Source organism: Sciurus vulgaris, assembly GCF_902686455.1.
Source record: "Sciurus vulgaris genome assembly, chromosome: 1".
NCBI lineage: Eukaryota > Metazoa > Chordata > Mammalia > Rodentia > Sciuridae > Sciurus > Sciurus vulgaris.
In genome coordinates this window covers 158028472-158040929 of record NC_136461.1, presented here as the reverse complement: position 1 = coordinate 158040929, position 12458 = coordinate 158028472, and the positions used below count along the sequence as shown (strand labels likewise).

General features: G+C 34.4%; 1 pseudogene across 1 annotated transcript; it reads right to left on the bottom strand.

The window, feature by feature from the left end:
- Positions 1–1228: 1228 nt before the first annotated feature.
- Positions 1229–1667, bottom strand: LOC306658280 (small ribosomal subunit protein uS19-like; annotated as a pseudogene). The gene has a single exon. The product of its transcript is annotated as a small ribosomal subunit protein uS19-like (transcript).
- Between the last annotated feature and the right edge of the window lie 10791 nt (positions 1668–12458).

Here is a 12458-nt window from a genome sequence, read left to right as displayed (position 1 = left end):
TCTGACTCCTTTGAAGACTTTCTTCCCTTTTGACCCATTGAGGAAAGATACTGGGTCCTTTATGCACCCAGTATTGGTACAAATTTTATTATAGTTCTCCTCTAATTGTACTATGTGAATTACTTACATATTAAGTTACCTCTCTAAACAGTGAGTCTATGTTTTATTAGTATCTATCAAAAAAAAAAAACTAGCACCCTGTAGGTATTTAATCAATGTTGACAATTGAATGACATGAATAAATGAATGAATGAAGTATGAAGAGATGAGGAATAGAGATTTTAATTTGAGGAGGATGTTAAAAATGGCAGTTGACCCTTCAAATATAAGTGTAAAATACTTTTAAGTCTAAGGGGAAATAGTTTGTTTTCCTTATTGAACAATTTCCTTCATTCATTCTATAACTATTGGTCAAAGAGAACCTGTTAAGGGTATAGCCCTTGAGAATTAGCATTCTGTCAAGCAGTGCTTCCCAGGGTTGAAGACTATAAAGTACACTAAGTCACTGTACCCACTAAATGTGCCTATTATCGTCTGTGCATGAAAGTCCTTTTAAAAGTTAATGGGATCCAAATGCATATAGCAGAATAAAAGAGAGGAATACCCAGACCAAATTACATAAGAATTTATGACACACTGTCCCTGTATGTTGAATCAAGGGATTTGGGTTATTGAAGACAGCATTGCAATGAACTCTTTTCATCTGTTCTGCACATCTCTGTCCTTTCATTAGCTGCACATTGAGAGGAGAGCATGGCATCGCACCAACATGCTAATCCTTTGTTTGAGAAGGTCCCTAGGTCTTTATGTCCCCTTTAAGCACCCTTAATCTTCTTTAATTAACTATGAATTTCTTAATTTGTATTGTTTATTATTCTGTCGAATTGGCTCTCCTCATGACCATCTGCTCTAATGTATATTTTATAAGTGATCCTCATATTTTAGATGCCATACCACTCTAGGCAATGGCTTATGCAATTACTGTTAATGTAGTGGAGCATCCATTTCTGTTGCCTAGAAATGTAATATTTACATGGTGTAAATCTAAACATTTTCTTCAAATCAAGGGTCTATGGTCAAGCTTTGAACAAACATCTGTGTTGTTCCAGGTTTTAGCTAGTGGTTTCACATGTGTATCAGTAAGCCTGAGCTTCCAGTGTTCAGGTGCATTGTTTTTTGTTTGTTTGTTTGTTTGTTTGGGTTTGTGGGCCTTTATTGTCCGGGCAGGCTACTTGAGGGGGATGAAACAGGAGGAGTGAGTGGCTCCAATGCAAGACCGGCCACGCTTCACAGGCTTGTAGGTGATAGAGAACTTGCCTAGGGAGTGTCCCATCACCTCAGGCTTGATCTCCACTGGGTTGACGATCTTGCCATTGTAGACACCAACCATGCTGCCCACCATCTCAGGCAACACGAACACGTCCCACAGGTGTGTCTTCACCACCTCTGTTTTCTCCTTGGGGATTGCCTCTTTTCTGGCCATAAGCAGGCACTTTAGCAGCAAGTGCTGCTTTCCAACTAAGGCCTAGGTTCAGCCGCCACCGCTGGCACGCACTGTACAATTGCATCAGCTGCAGATAGGACATGTCCAGCAGTTGGTCGAGGTTCACACTGCAGTAGGTGAACTTGCGGAAGGTCCGCTTCTTCTTCTGCTCGGATATGTCCATGAATCACAATGGGTTCAAATGAAAATTTCCAATCTTCAGAGTAAGTTATCTAATGCCAAAAGGTTTGTTCCTGGGAAAACTGCATTTTCCTGATGCAGATGCTTAGGGTCTGATCTTTTCCAGGGATCACATTTCTTCCTCAACTAATATAATATGAAGCCTCCCTCCATGTCTGCCCTACCATTTGCCAGGCTGTGGTGAAGACAAAAGCATCGTTATATTAGCAATATTTTTTATACTGAATGGCTTCTTTCATTAAATAAATATCATTTATAAAAATTAACAGAGCACAGTTATTCTGCTTCTTTCTAAAAGAAAAATGAACAAATAAAAGTTACCTAAATTAATACTACTCATATCTTGTCAGAAGGGGCTGCCATATGTTGGAAAGTGCATTGATTACTGTGTCACTTTATTTCAGAGCTGAGAAAGATTTTGGATAATGCCTTCAGTTGCAATATTCTACAAACTAGAATATTTGGATCCAGAAAAATCAAGGGAATTATTAAAAATAACTCAGATGGGAATTTAAAATATTTATGATTACATACAAACAAAATCATAGCACAGTGTATATTCTTTTCCAAAGGAAAGCTTGTGATGAGAAAACATTGCCCACCAAAAATTACATTGAGTTCTCCATGACCTTATTCCATGTCCTACAACATCTTCTAAAAGTTTTAAGGTAATTCAGTTATCGCCATTCAGAATAACATTTATACATTCACTTCCTTTTTTCTGCAAAATGTGAAATCTGAAGAAGGTATTCTGTTTTTTGGTTTTTTTGTTTTGTTTTGTTTTGTTTTGTTTTTTTCCTATATTTATTGAATGGTGCCAAAAGACAGGTCAGAGGACACCTTTGAAATTCTCACGGGCAAAGAAAAGAGAACATATTTCAGTGTCTTCTAAAAACAAAAGGACTCTGGGAATGGGAGCAATGAATTTTGTCTCTGACAGCATCTCTGTTTGTGATGGTTATTGGTTACAGGGCTTTACTGCTACCTGGAAGTGTAAATTGCACCCCTGAGATTGTTCTGCACGTAACCTTTAACTCACACTTGATAGCAAACAAATGAAAGAGAGGCAATACCATCAGATGTGATGATTTATTTTTAAAGCACAAGTTTTTTGTTTAATATAAATGTAAAAACATAACTTTCCCTTCAAGCCAGCCAGGTAGTTTAGGCAATTTATCAAACCAAAAGCATTGGAGTTCTACAGTGAGAAAGGAAGAAAATGCATTTGTGCCCAAGTAATTGTCTTTCTCATCCTGAAATCTAGGCAGATAGATTCAGGACAGAAATGATTCCAAATAATGATTACAGTCAAACAAAGGAACTCCTTCATACAATTAGTCTAATTTCATTTCATTTTTAATTTTCAGAGGGACTGCCACACAACCTATGTTAATTTTCTTTTTGTTCTTTGAACAGTTTTGTGAATTTTATTTTTTCAAAAAGACTCCTGTCAGCTGCTCATTCACATAATGAATACAGTCCTTTCAAAAGTCATTTTTCCCCTTTGTGTTCTTTGATGCTAGGCATTTATAACCTTTGCACAAATCCTGCCCAAATAAAAAAACTGATTCAGGGAGCCACCGTGTGAAGCATAAGTTGTGTTATGACTGCTTTATCCACTCATCCACTGGAGTATTTATTCAGCATCTGCTGTATGCTATAAGCTGTAAACACAATTATTAACATAAATTACAAGATTCTTGATATCATGAGGAGAGAAGAGCAAAAAGAGGAGAAAAGTACGTATATATACATATGGGTATAAGTATATTAAACAGGTAAAGTGACTGAGTACAGGAATAGCAATTATCTAAAGTGAGTAAAGAGAGGAAGCTTCTCTAAAAAAGTGATATATGAGCTGAAATGGATGGCAAGATGGGTTGAGATATGAGACCTAAGAGAAAATATTTTGGGTAGAGGGAATAACAAATGTGGAGATCCCAAGTTAAGAAACAGCCCAGCATATTTTGGGAGTAGAAAGGGGCTCTCCATGGTGAGCACAGGAGTGATGGGGTAATCAGAGATGAGGTCCACAGGACCAGATCGTGCAGAATCTATCAGGTCATTGTAACTTGATTTTAAGGTGCCATGGCAGAGATCGAAAGTTTCTAAACAAAGAGGTGATGTGGAAGTCTTCAGGGAAAAGAAAAACAGAAAGAATGCAGCTATTTTACCATAAACATTCATTTATGTGTTTGTTTGTCTTGGAAAACATCTTAAAGTTCTAGAACTTCACAGAATGATGGTATAGCACATTCATTCTACAGATTGAATGCTTTCTTACAGTATTTTGTTGATCCAGCTTGTTCTATGACATTGTTTTGAAGGTACATAAAGCTGGAGAAAATATGACTATATGGTAGTATAGACACTAAGCACAGAAAAATGTGTTTAGTGGGGACTATAGTAAATAAAAGAGATAAACTGAAACAAAAACCTGAACCACAGACGCACAGAAAAAATAAATACAAATGTTCCAAAACCTGAAAGACTGTTTGGATCATCAGGGAAAAATTAACTTGGCTAATAGATGATCCAGTCTGCAAATACAGAAGTCTATAGTCTGATTTTTAGCATCACTATAACAATCAAATTTCACAAGAATATATATTCTAAGCTGTCTTGACTTTACATTCTTCAAATGTACATTCACAATAGAAAGTAAGTCAAATGAGAGAACTATTACCATTATTGAATTAAAATATTATATATCACACTTCAAAATCAGAAATAGGTGTAATGCTAAGATATTTCAAAGCACTAAAATATTAAGAAAATAGGCATACATTAATCTCTTTCATCTGTTAAATTCTGTACCATTGGTCACACATTCTTAGAACAATGAGAGAAAAAAAAAAAAAACACAGGAAAACATTTGCAGAATTAGAACACAAGAATTTAAGAATATTCTCTGTGCAATATGCTTTACATTTTAAAAACTAAGTTCTCAATGCCACTGGAAGCTTCTAATACACTTTGAGCAACATTTTATGAAGGAAAAAGCAAATATCTACTTGAAGATACAGCTAATCTGGTAAATACTTTGAATGTCAACTGTATCAAAGAAATTAGACTAGTTCAAAACAATAGAATTGATCTCTTGGGTGAACACTGTGTGACATATCTCTGCAAATATGGCATCAGACGATGTCTTTAAAAAGAGTTGAAAATTCAGATTACCTGATTCCCCTTGTATCTGTTGACATTGAAAATATCCTGCCATTTTCCTTCCTTGTGGGTCTTTTCAACGGTAAGACTTAAAGATCTTAGTGCTTTAGATAAGGTACTTGTCAGTCCAATGTCATTTGTGTGTTCAGGTCTGGCAAGGACTACATCCTGCTCCAAACCAAAAGATCAGTGGTCCAGAGAAATATGCAAATACTCACCACTGGCAATACCTAATCATCCCTCAACAGTATTACGATTAGTTCTAATAAAAACTAGATAAATTTGAATTAAATTTGAATTCTTATTGACTATCTATAATAAGTAAATATATAATTAATGAACCATAGATGCAGAAGAAGCAAAACATTAAAGATAATTTGAAGATATCTGTTTCCAAACTTTACTACTTAAATTCAGTTCATTTTCTGCAATATTTCTCTCATAAAGCCTATTGTTCTTCCTGGGAAATGGAGGTTGACACTAAATTTATATATCTCTAAAAAGAGAACCATAAAGATTGGGCAACCCAAGGAAGAACAGCATAGAAGTGTAGTATGTACAATTGGGAAGCAAGTCTGTTGAGCTCGATTCTGACCCTTCTACTTCGTAGTCATTAACCTGTATTTGTAAAATGGGAAAAAATGTGCCTACTTTACAGGATTGGTGGATAATTAAAGGAGAGGTGTTAAGACATATATATAGTCACACCTATATACACCTATTAGTCATTGTGTTTTAAGAGGAAACCCAGTCTACACATTTAATATAACTAAAAGTCCACTCGAGACAGAGACTCAGAGAGCACAACTAGCTCAAATCTCTATACCATTCAGAGGTCTAGACAGTAGACTTGGAATTTGTTTAACATAATGGCATTGAGGTAGGGGACATTCTCTACTTCCCAACATATAATTCCTGGTGCAGCTTCAGAGATCTATCTTGTGAAGGTCATTGTAAATATTGGGGAATCATCTTGAGAATATCATAGGACAGTTTTAAGCCCTTGTACTGAAAACTGTGCAGGCACACAAAGCCAAAAGTCACTGGCCTGGGGAACAGAGCAGAGTCTGGCAGGAGCACCTCAATATCCGGGGCACACTGAAAACTACACGGGCACATAAACAGCTGCTGTAACTCTGCAGAGTATGTTTGAAAGCACAGGCATTCAAGTGCCACTGACTGTGGAACTTCCAGAGCCACCTTAGCCCTGCCAGAGAAGGTCAGGGCAAGTTTTTTGTTGCTAGCCCCATGTGCAGCATTTTTCCCCTTGAGCACATAAAACCACTGCCCAAGCCCAGGAGGGCTTTAGACACAGGTCTACAGCACTCTAGGACCAATTCCTCTGAGACACAGGAGAACACATTGTTGCCTAGCATACTACAGAACTATCGGAGCCATCCATGTTCACAACAGAGGTGGGCAGGATGAGGTCTGTGTAGATAGGTGACACAGCCTGAATAATTTTAATCTATTTAATATTAGTGTTTTATTTCACTGGTATTGTCTTCCATGTTAATTGACTTGGTTTCTCCACATTATTTGACATTGCATACTTTAATCCAATTTTATGTATCTTTAATGTGTTCATTAGATTTATTCTCAATACCTACTCTATATTCTCAGTTTTATATTCTTTCTTTTCTGTATCTCTTCCTTTCCCTTCTCTTCCTCTTATACTCCTCCTCCTCCTTTTTCTCCATCTTCCTCTCCTCCTTCTTCATCTTGTTCTTTCCATATTTTCATATACTATATAACTTAATGTTAATTTATTTTCATTAATAACTAATATTTCAGTCTAGAGTATTACTTATTTTCCACTTTTGGATTAGAAGAGTTGTAGAAAATATTTCAAATAGTACTTATGCCTCCTTAGCATATAGTTTGCTCTCAAGTGGTTGCAGATACTGGTGATTATAAGCCCCTTTCAAACAGTCAGGAGTGGGGATTGATCATAGTACTTCAGACGTGCTAAGTGTGTGCTTGGATGCCAAGACATACCCCAAGTTGCTATATAACAAAGAGAAATCAGTTGTCCAAATAATGCCAATATAACAATAGAAAAGTTACCCATTTCAGCAGATGTGCAAATTTCAACATAGAAACACTGTAAGCATGAGAAAACAAGGTAATGATGCTGCAAAAATGAAAACCCTTCAATAACTGAACCCAGAGATACTTAAACAAAAACAAAACAAAAAAAAAAAAAAAAACCAAAGAGTTTTTAAAGTTTTGGTTAAAATTATCAATGAATTAAGAGAAGATCTGAGAAATGAACTAAAGAACAAAAGAGGCTATAAAAGAAATTTCAATAAAGAGATATAGATTCTGAGAAAGAACCAAGAAGCAGCCTTGGAAAATGAAAGGCACAGTACATTCAAATATAAAACTCAGTGGAAAGTCCTTTTACTAGACTAGATCAAATGGAAGTAAGAATATTAAAGTTCAAAAACAAGGTAGATAAACTAGAACTTTTTTTTTTTTTTTAAATTTATAGACAGGGTCTCACCCAGTTGCTGAGGGCCTCACTAAATTGCTGAGGCTGGATTTGGACTCACAATCCTCCTGTCTCTGCCTCCCAAGTCACTGGTGAACTAGAATGTTTAGACAGCAATAAAAATAATAAGAAACTATGAACACAATACACAAGAGCTCTGGAACAATGTTAAAAGCCCAAATTTAAGACTATATTAGTCTCAAGGAAGGAGTGGAGATAAGGATAATGGCACAGAAAACTTACTCAGTGAAATAATGGCAGAAAATTTCCCTAATCTTAGGACCAAGATGGACTGGAGATATTTAAAACTCCAAATAGGCATGATCCTAAATCTCTCCATGAAATGCCAAAAGTTCAGAAAAAAGAAAGGATTTTAAAAACTGCAAGAGAGAAATACCTAGTCACTTATACAGTCAAATCTATCAGAATAACAGCAGATTTCTCAGCAAAAACTCTAATATCAGGAAAACATGGAATGATTTATTTCAAGTCCTGAAATAAAATAACTGTCAACCTAGATTACTATTTCCACTAAAGTTATCCATCAGAATAGAAGAAATAAGGACCTTCCAAGATAATCATGAACTGCAGGAATTCATGATCACTAAGTCAGTATTAGGAAAGAATCCTACACACAGAAGAGGAAGATAAAAATAACCAAGGGAGTATGGGAAAGAATAAATCTCATTAAAAGAATATATAAGCAAATGAGGGTTACTAATAATCCATATATTAGAAATAAAATGAAAGAACAGGAAGCAATACATACCTTTCTATAATACTGCTGAGTAGTGTACATGGTCATTAATTCTCCAATGAAAAGACATAGACTCTCAGACTGCATTAAAAAACAGGACCCAATTGTAAGTTGCCTTCTAGAAATTCACTTCAAAGGCAAAGACATTCACAGATTGAAAGAGATACAATAGAAGATGATATTTCAAGCAAATGGAATCCAAAGCCAAAAAGAGTAGTTACTCTCTTTTCCAATAAAGCAGACTTCAAGCCAAAACCAGTCAGAGACAAGGAAGGTCATAACATAGGGACCAAGGTAACACCCTATCCAAAAGGCATAATAATTGTAAATACTATTCCCCAAACATCAATGTACCCAATTTCATAAAGAAAGCATTACTTGACATAAAGGAACACATAGGCCCAGCACAATAATAGTGGAGGATTTCAATACACCACTCTCACCAGCTAGATCATCCAAACTGAAAATCAGCAAAGACACAAAATATCATCCAACAGCAGCTGAATACATTTTCTTTTCAGCCACTCATGAAATTTTCTCCAAATTAATCATGTATGAGAACACAAAGCAAGTATTGTCAAAGACAACTGAAATAATTTCTTGCATCTTTTCAGAGTTTAATATAGTGAGATTAGAAACCAACAGCAAGAAAACTACAAAAACCATACATGAAGGTTTGAACCAAAAAAATGGGTCAATGAAGATATTGGGGGAAAATTTAAAAATTCTTAGAGTTACATGAAAATGAAAATACAATATACCAGAATCTGTAACATACTGCAAATGAAGAATTAACAGGGAAATTTATAGAAATGAAAAAAACAACTGAAAGATCTCAAGTAATCAACCCAATGATGCACCTCAAGGAAAAAATAAAACCCCAAAGCTAATAGAAGGAAAGAAATACATAGATCAGAGCTGAAATTAATGAAATAGAAAATAAAAGTGCACAGTGTCAATAAAACAATAATTGATTATTTGAAAAGATAAATGGAATAGGGAGGGGAAGATAGTATAATATAAAGAATCAATTAAGTATAACTTACTAGACAAGCAAAAGGAACAGAGTAGAGGAAGGAGAGTGGGAGAGAAGACAGGATGAGATGGAAAAGGTGGAGATCAGGAAGTGAAATCAATTTCTATGCATGTATGCATTTGTTGGGATGAATCCAACTACTACGTGTAACTATAAAGTGCTATTAAAAAAGAAAAATAGTTAAATGAGATTGAAAAATTCTTAGCTAAACTAAAGAAAAAGACCCAAATTATTAGCATTAGAGATAAAGTTAGGAAATTACAAAAAACACTACTGAAATTTAGAGGATCACCAAGGACTATATTCCAATAAAATGGACTTATATTTCAATAAAATGGAAAATATGGGAGAAATGAATGAACTTCTAATCATATTCCACATAAAAAATTGAAACAAGATGATATAGAAAACCTAAACAGACCAATGAGATTAAAGCAGTAATAAAAACTCTTAACAAAGAAAAAAACTGTCCCAAAAGGATTCAGAGCTGAATTTTGCTAGATCTTCAAAGAACAAATAATTCCAATGTTCCTCAAATTACTCTAGAAAATAGAAATGGAGAGATGCTTCCAAGTTCATTCTATGAAACCAGTATCACCCTGATTCCAAAACCTAATAAGGACACTTCACGGAAAAAAAAAATCTAGACCAATTTTCTTGATGAGCGAACATAAAAAAACCCTTAATAAAATACTTGCAAAATGATTTCAACAATACACTTAAAAGATCAGACACTTACAATTTGGTTTCATTCAAGGATGTAAGAATGATTCAACTATAATCATAATATATCACATAAATGGAACCAAGGACAAAAAATTTCACATGATCATCTCAGAGACACATAACAAGCCTTTTACAAAATTCAAAACCACATTATGACAAAACCCTGAAGAAACTAGACATAGAAGGAACTTCCCTCAACATAATAAAAACTACATATAGGACAAACTCAAAGACAACATCATTCTGAATGGAGAACAACTGAAAGCATTTCCTCTTAACTCAGGAACAGGACAAGGGTGTCCACTCTCAACACTCCTATTCAGTATAGCAATTGAAAGACAGCATGATACTTACTGACATATAAACAGAAATTCAGATCAATGGAATCAAACAGAAGATACAGAAACAAACCCACACAGCTACAGTCACCTGATTCTTGACAAAAATGCCATAAAAAACATGCTAAAAAAAAGGCAACTTGTTTAATAAATAGTACTGGGAAAACTGGATATGAATGAAACTAGATCCCTATCTCTTATTCAGTACAAAAATCAATTCAAAATGAATCAAAGATCATGGTATAAGAGCACAAACCTTGCAACTCTTAGAAGAACACAGGGGAAGCACTTTATCATGTAGGCACAGGCAACAACTTCCTAAATAGGACTCCTATACCTCAGAAAATAATAGCAAGGATCAATAAAGGGGATGGTTTCAAACTAAAATCTCAATTCAGCAAGAAACAACAGCATGGAAAAATAGTTCATGGAATGGGAGAAAATCTCTGCCATCTACTCTTCCAATAAAGGATTAATATCCAGAATACATACAGAACTCCAAAAACTCAAAACAAAAAATTAACACTATAATAATTTTATAATAATAATATAAATTATAATTATAATAATAATAGTAACCCAGTCAATAAATGAAGTGAAATAGACAGTTCTCAAATGAAAAAATACAAATGGCCAACAACAATTTGAAAGCATGTTCAAACTTTTTAGTAGACAGGGAATTACAAATAAAAGTACATTGAGATTACATTACACTCCAATCAGAATGGCAATCATCAAGAATGCAATTAGTAATAAATGCTGTTTAATATGCATAGGAAAAAAACTCCTATACACCATTGATGAGAAAGTGCATATAGTAGAGTTTCTGTGGAAATAAGTATGGAGTTTCCTCAAAATACTAAAAATAGAACATATTATTCAGATATACCACTTCTCAGTATTTACCACCAGAGTATTAAAGTCACCATCATACTTTAGAGATAAATGCATATCCAGGCTACCGCAGCACAATTTGCAATAGTCAAATTACATAATCAGCCTAAGTATCTATCAACAGATAAATAGATAAAGAAAATATGGTATATATACACAATGGAGTTTTATTTAGCCAGAAAGAAAAATGAAATTATATCATTTTCAGGTAACTGGATGGAAGTGGAGAGCTTCACGTTAAGAAAAATAAGCCAGACTCTGAAGGACAAGTACTGCAAATGTTCTTTCATGTGGAAGCTAGAAGAAGAAAAAAAAAGAGATATCATGGATGTAAAAGACCACTAGTGTAGAGAAAGAGGATCAGGGGGAGGATGGAGAGGAGAGTAAGGGGAGCTAATGGTGAATAATCTGATTAAACTGTATTACAAGCATGTATGAATATGGCATAAGGAAACCCATCATATTGTATACTTAATATGCACTAATAAAAACATAAAATAACTAGTCATTGTGAGACTTTAAGGTAAAAAGTAAGATTTTTTTCATCTTGGCTATTATTGGGAAAAAACGAAAATACTTAATAAATCCAAAAGTGATCTATTAATAATACTAGCAGTCATAATAAAAACAACTTTGTTGGTACTGAGTAATTAATGAAACAGGAGATGCATTCATAAAAAAAATGATAACATGTAACAGCATGCACTGACTGAGAGATGCTGACTTAAAATCTAGAATACATCATGATTATATTTGATAGGATTTTTACTGAAAATGATAATATTAGAAAATATCCTTCGGATGAGATTGTAGCTCAATGGTAGACCACTTGCCTACCATGCATAAGACCCTGGGTTTAATCCCCAGCACTGAAAAAGAAAATCCTCATGGGTCTGAAATAAAGATTAATTGATATTATGTCTAAAAATAGCCTTCAGTTTCAGGCAAATAGTAGATATTCTAAAACTTTTCATCCTTCCTCTTTAAGATTGATGTTTTATCACAAATTGTATGAATCTATATTGTGTACAATCACAGAAATGAAAAGTTGTACCCCATTTGTATATAATGAATCAAAATGCAGTCTGTAAAAATAAAAAATAACAATAATTTTAAAAAAGAAAGATTGATGTTGTCTGAGTTCAGACCAACTCTACCATAACACCAACCTGTGGTGCCATAGCCAAAGGAGGCTAACAGGACAACTGGTCAACCCTAAAAAAAAAGAATTGACTGCTGCCAACATTTATCTCATTAAATGAAAGCGATAAGAATAAATATTGTATACAAAAAAAAAAGTACAAAGAATTTCGTCTCTTGGGCCTCATATTTTTTTATTGCCAAGATTATGTAGATTGCTG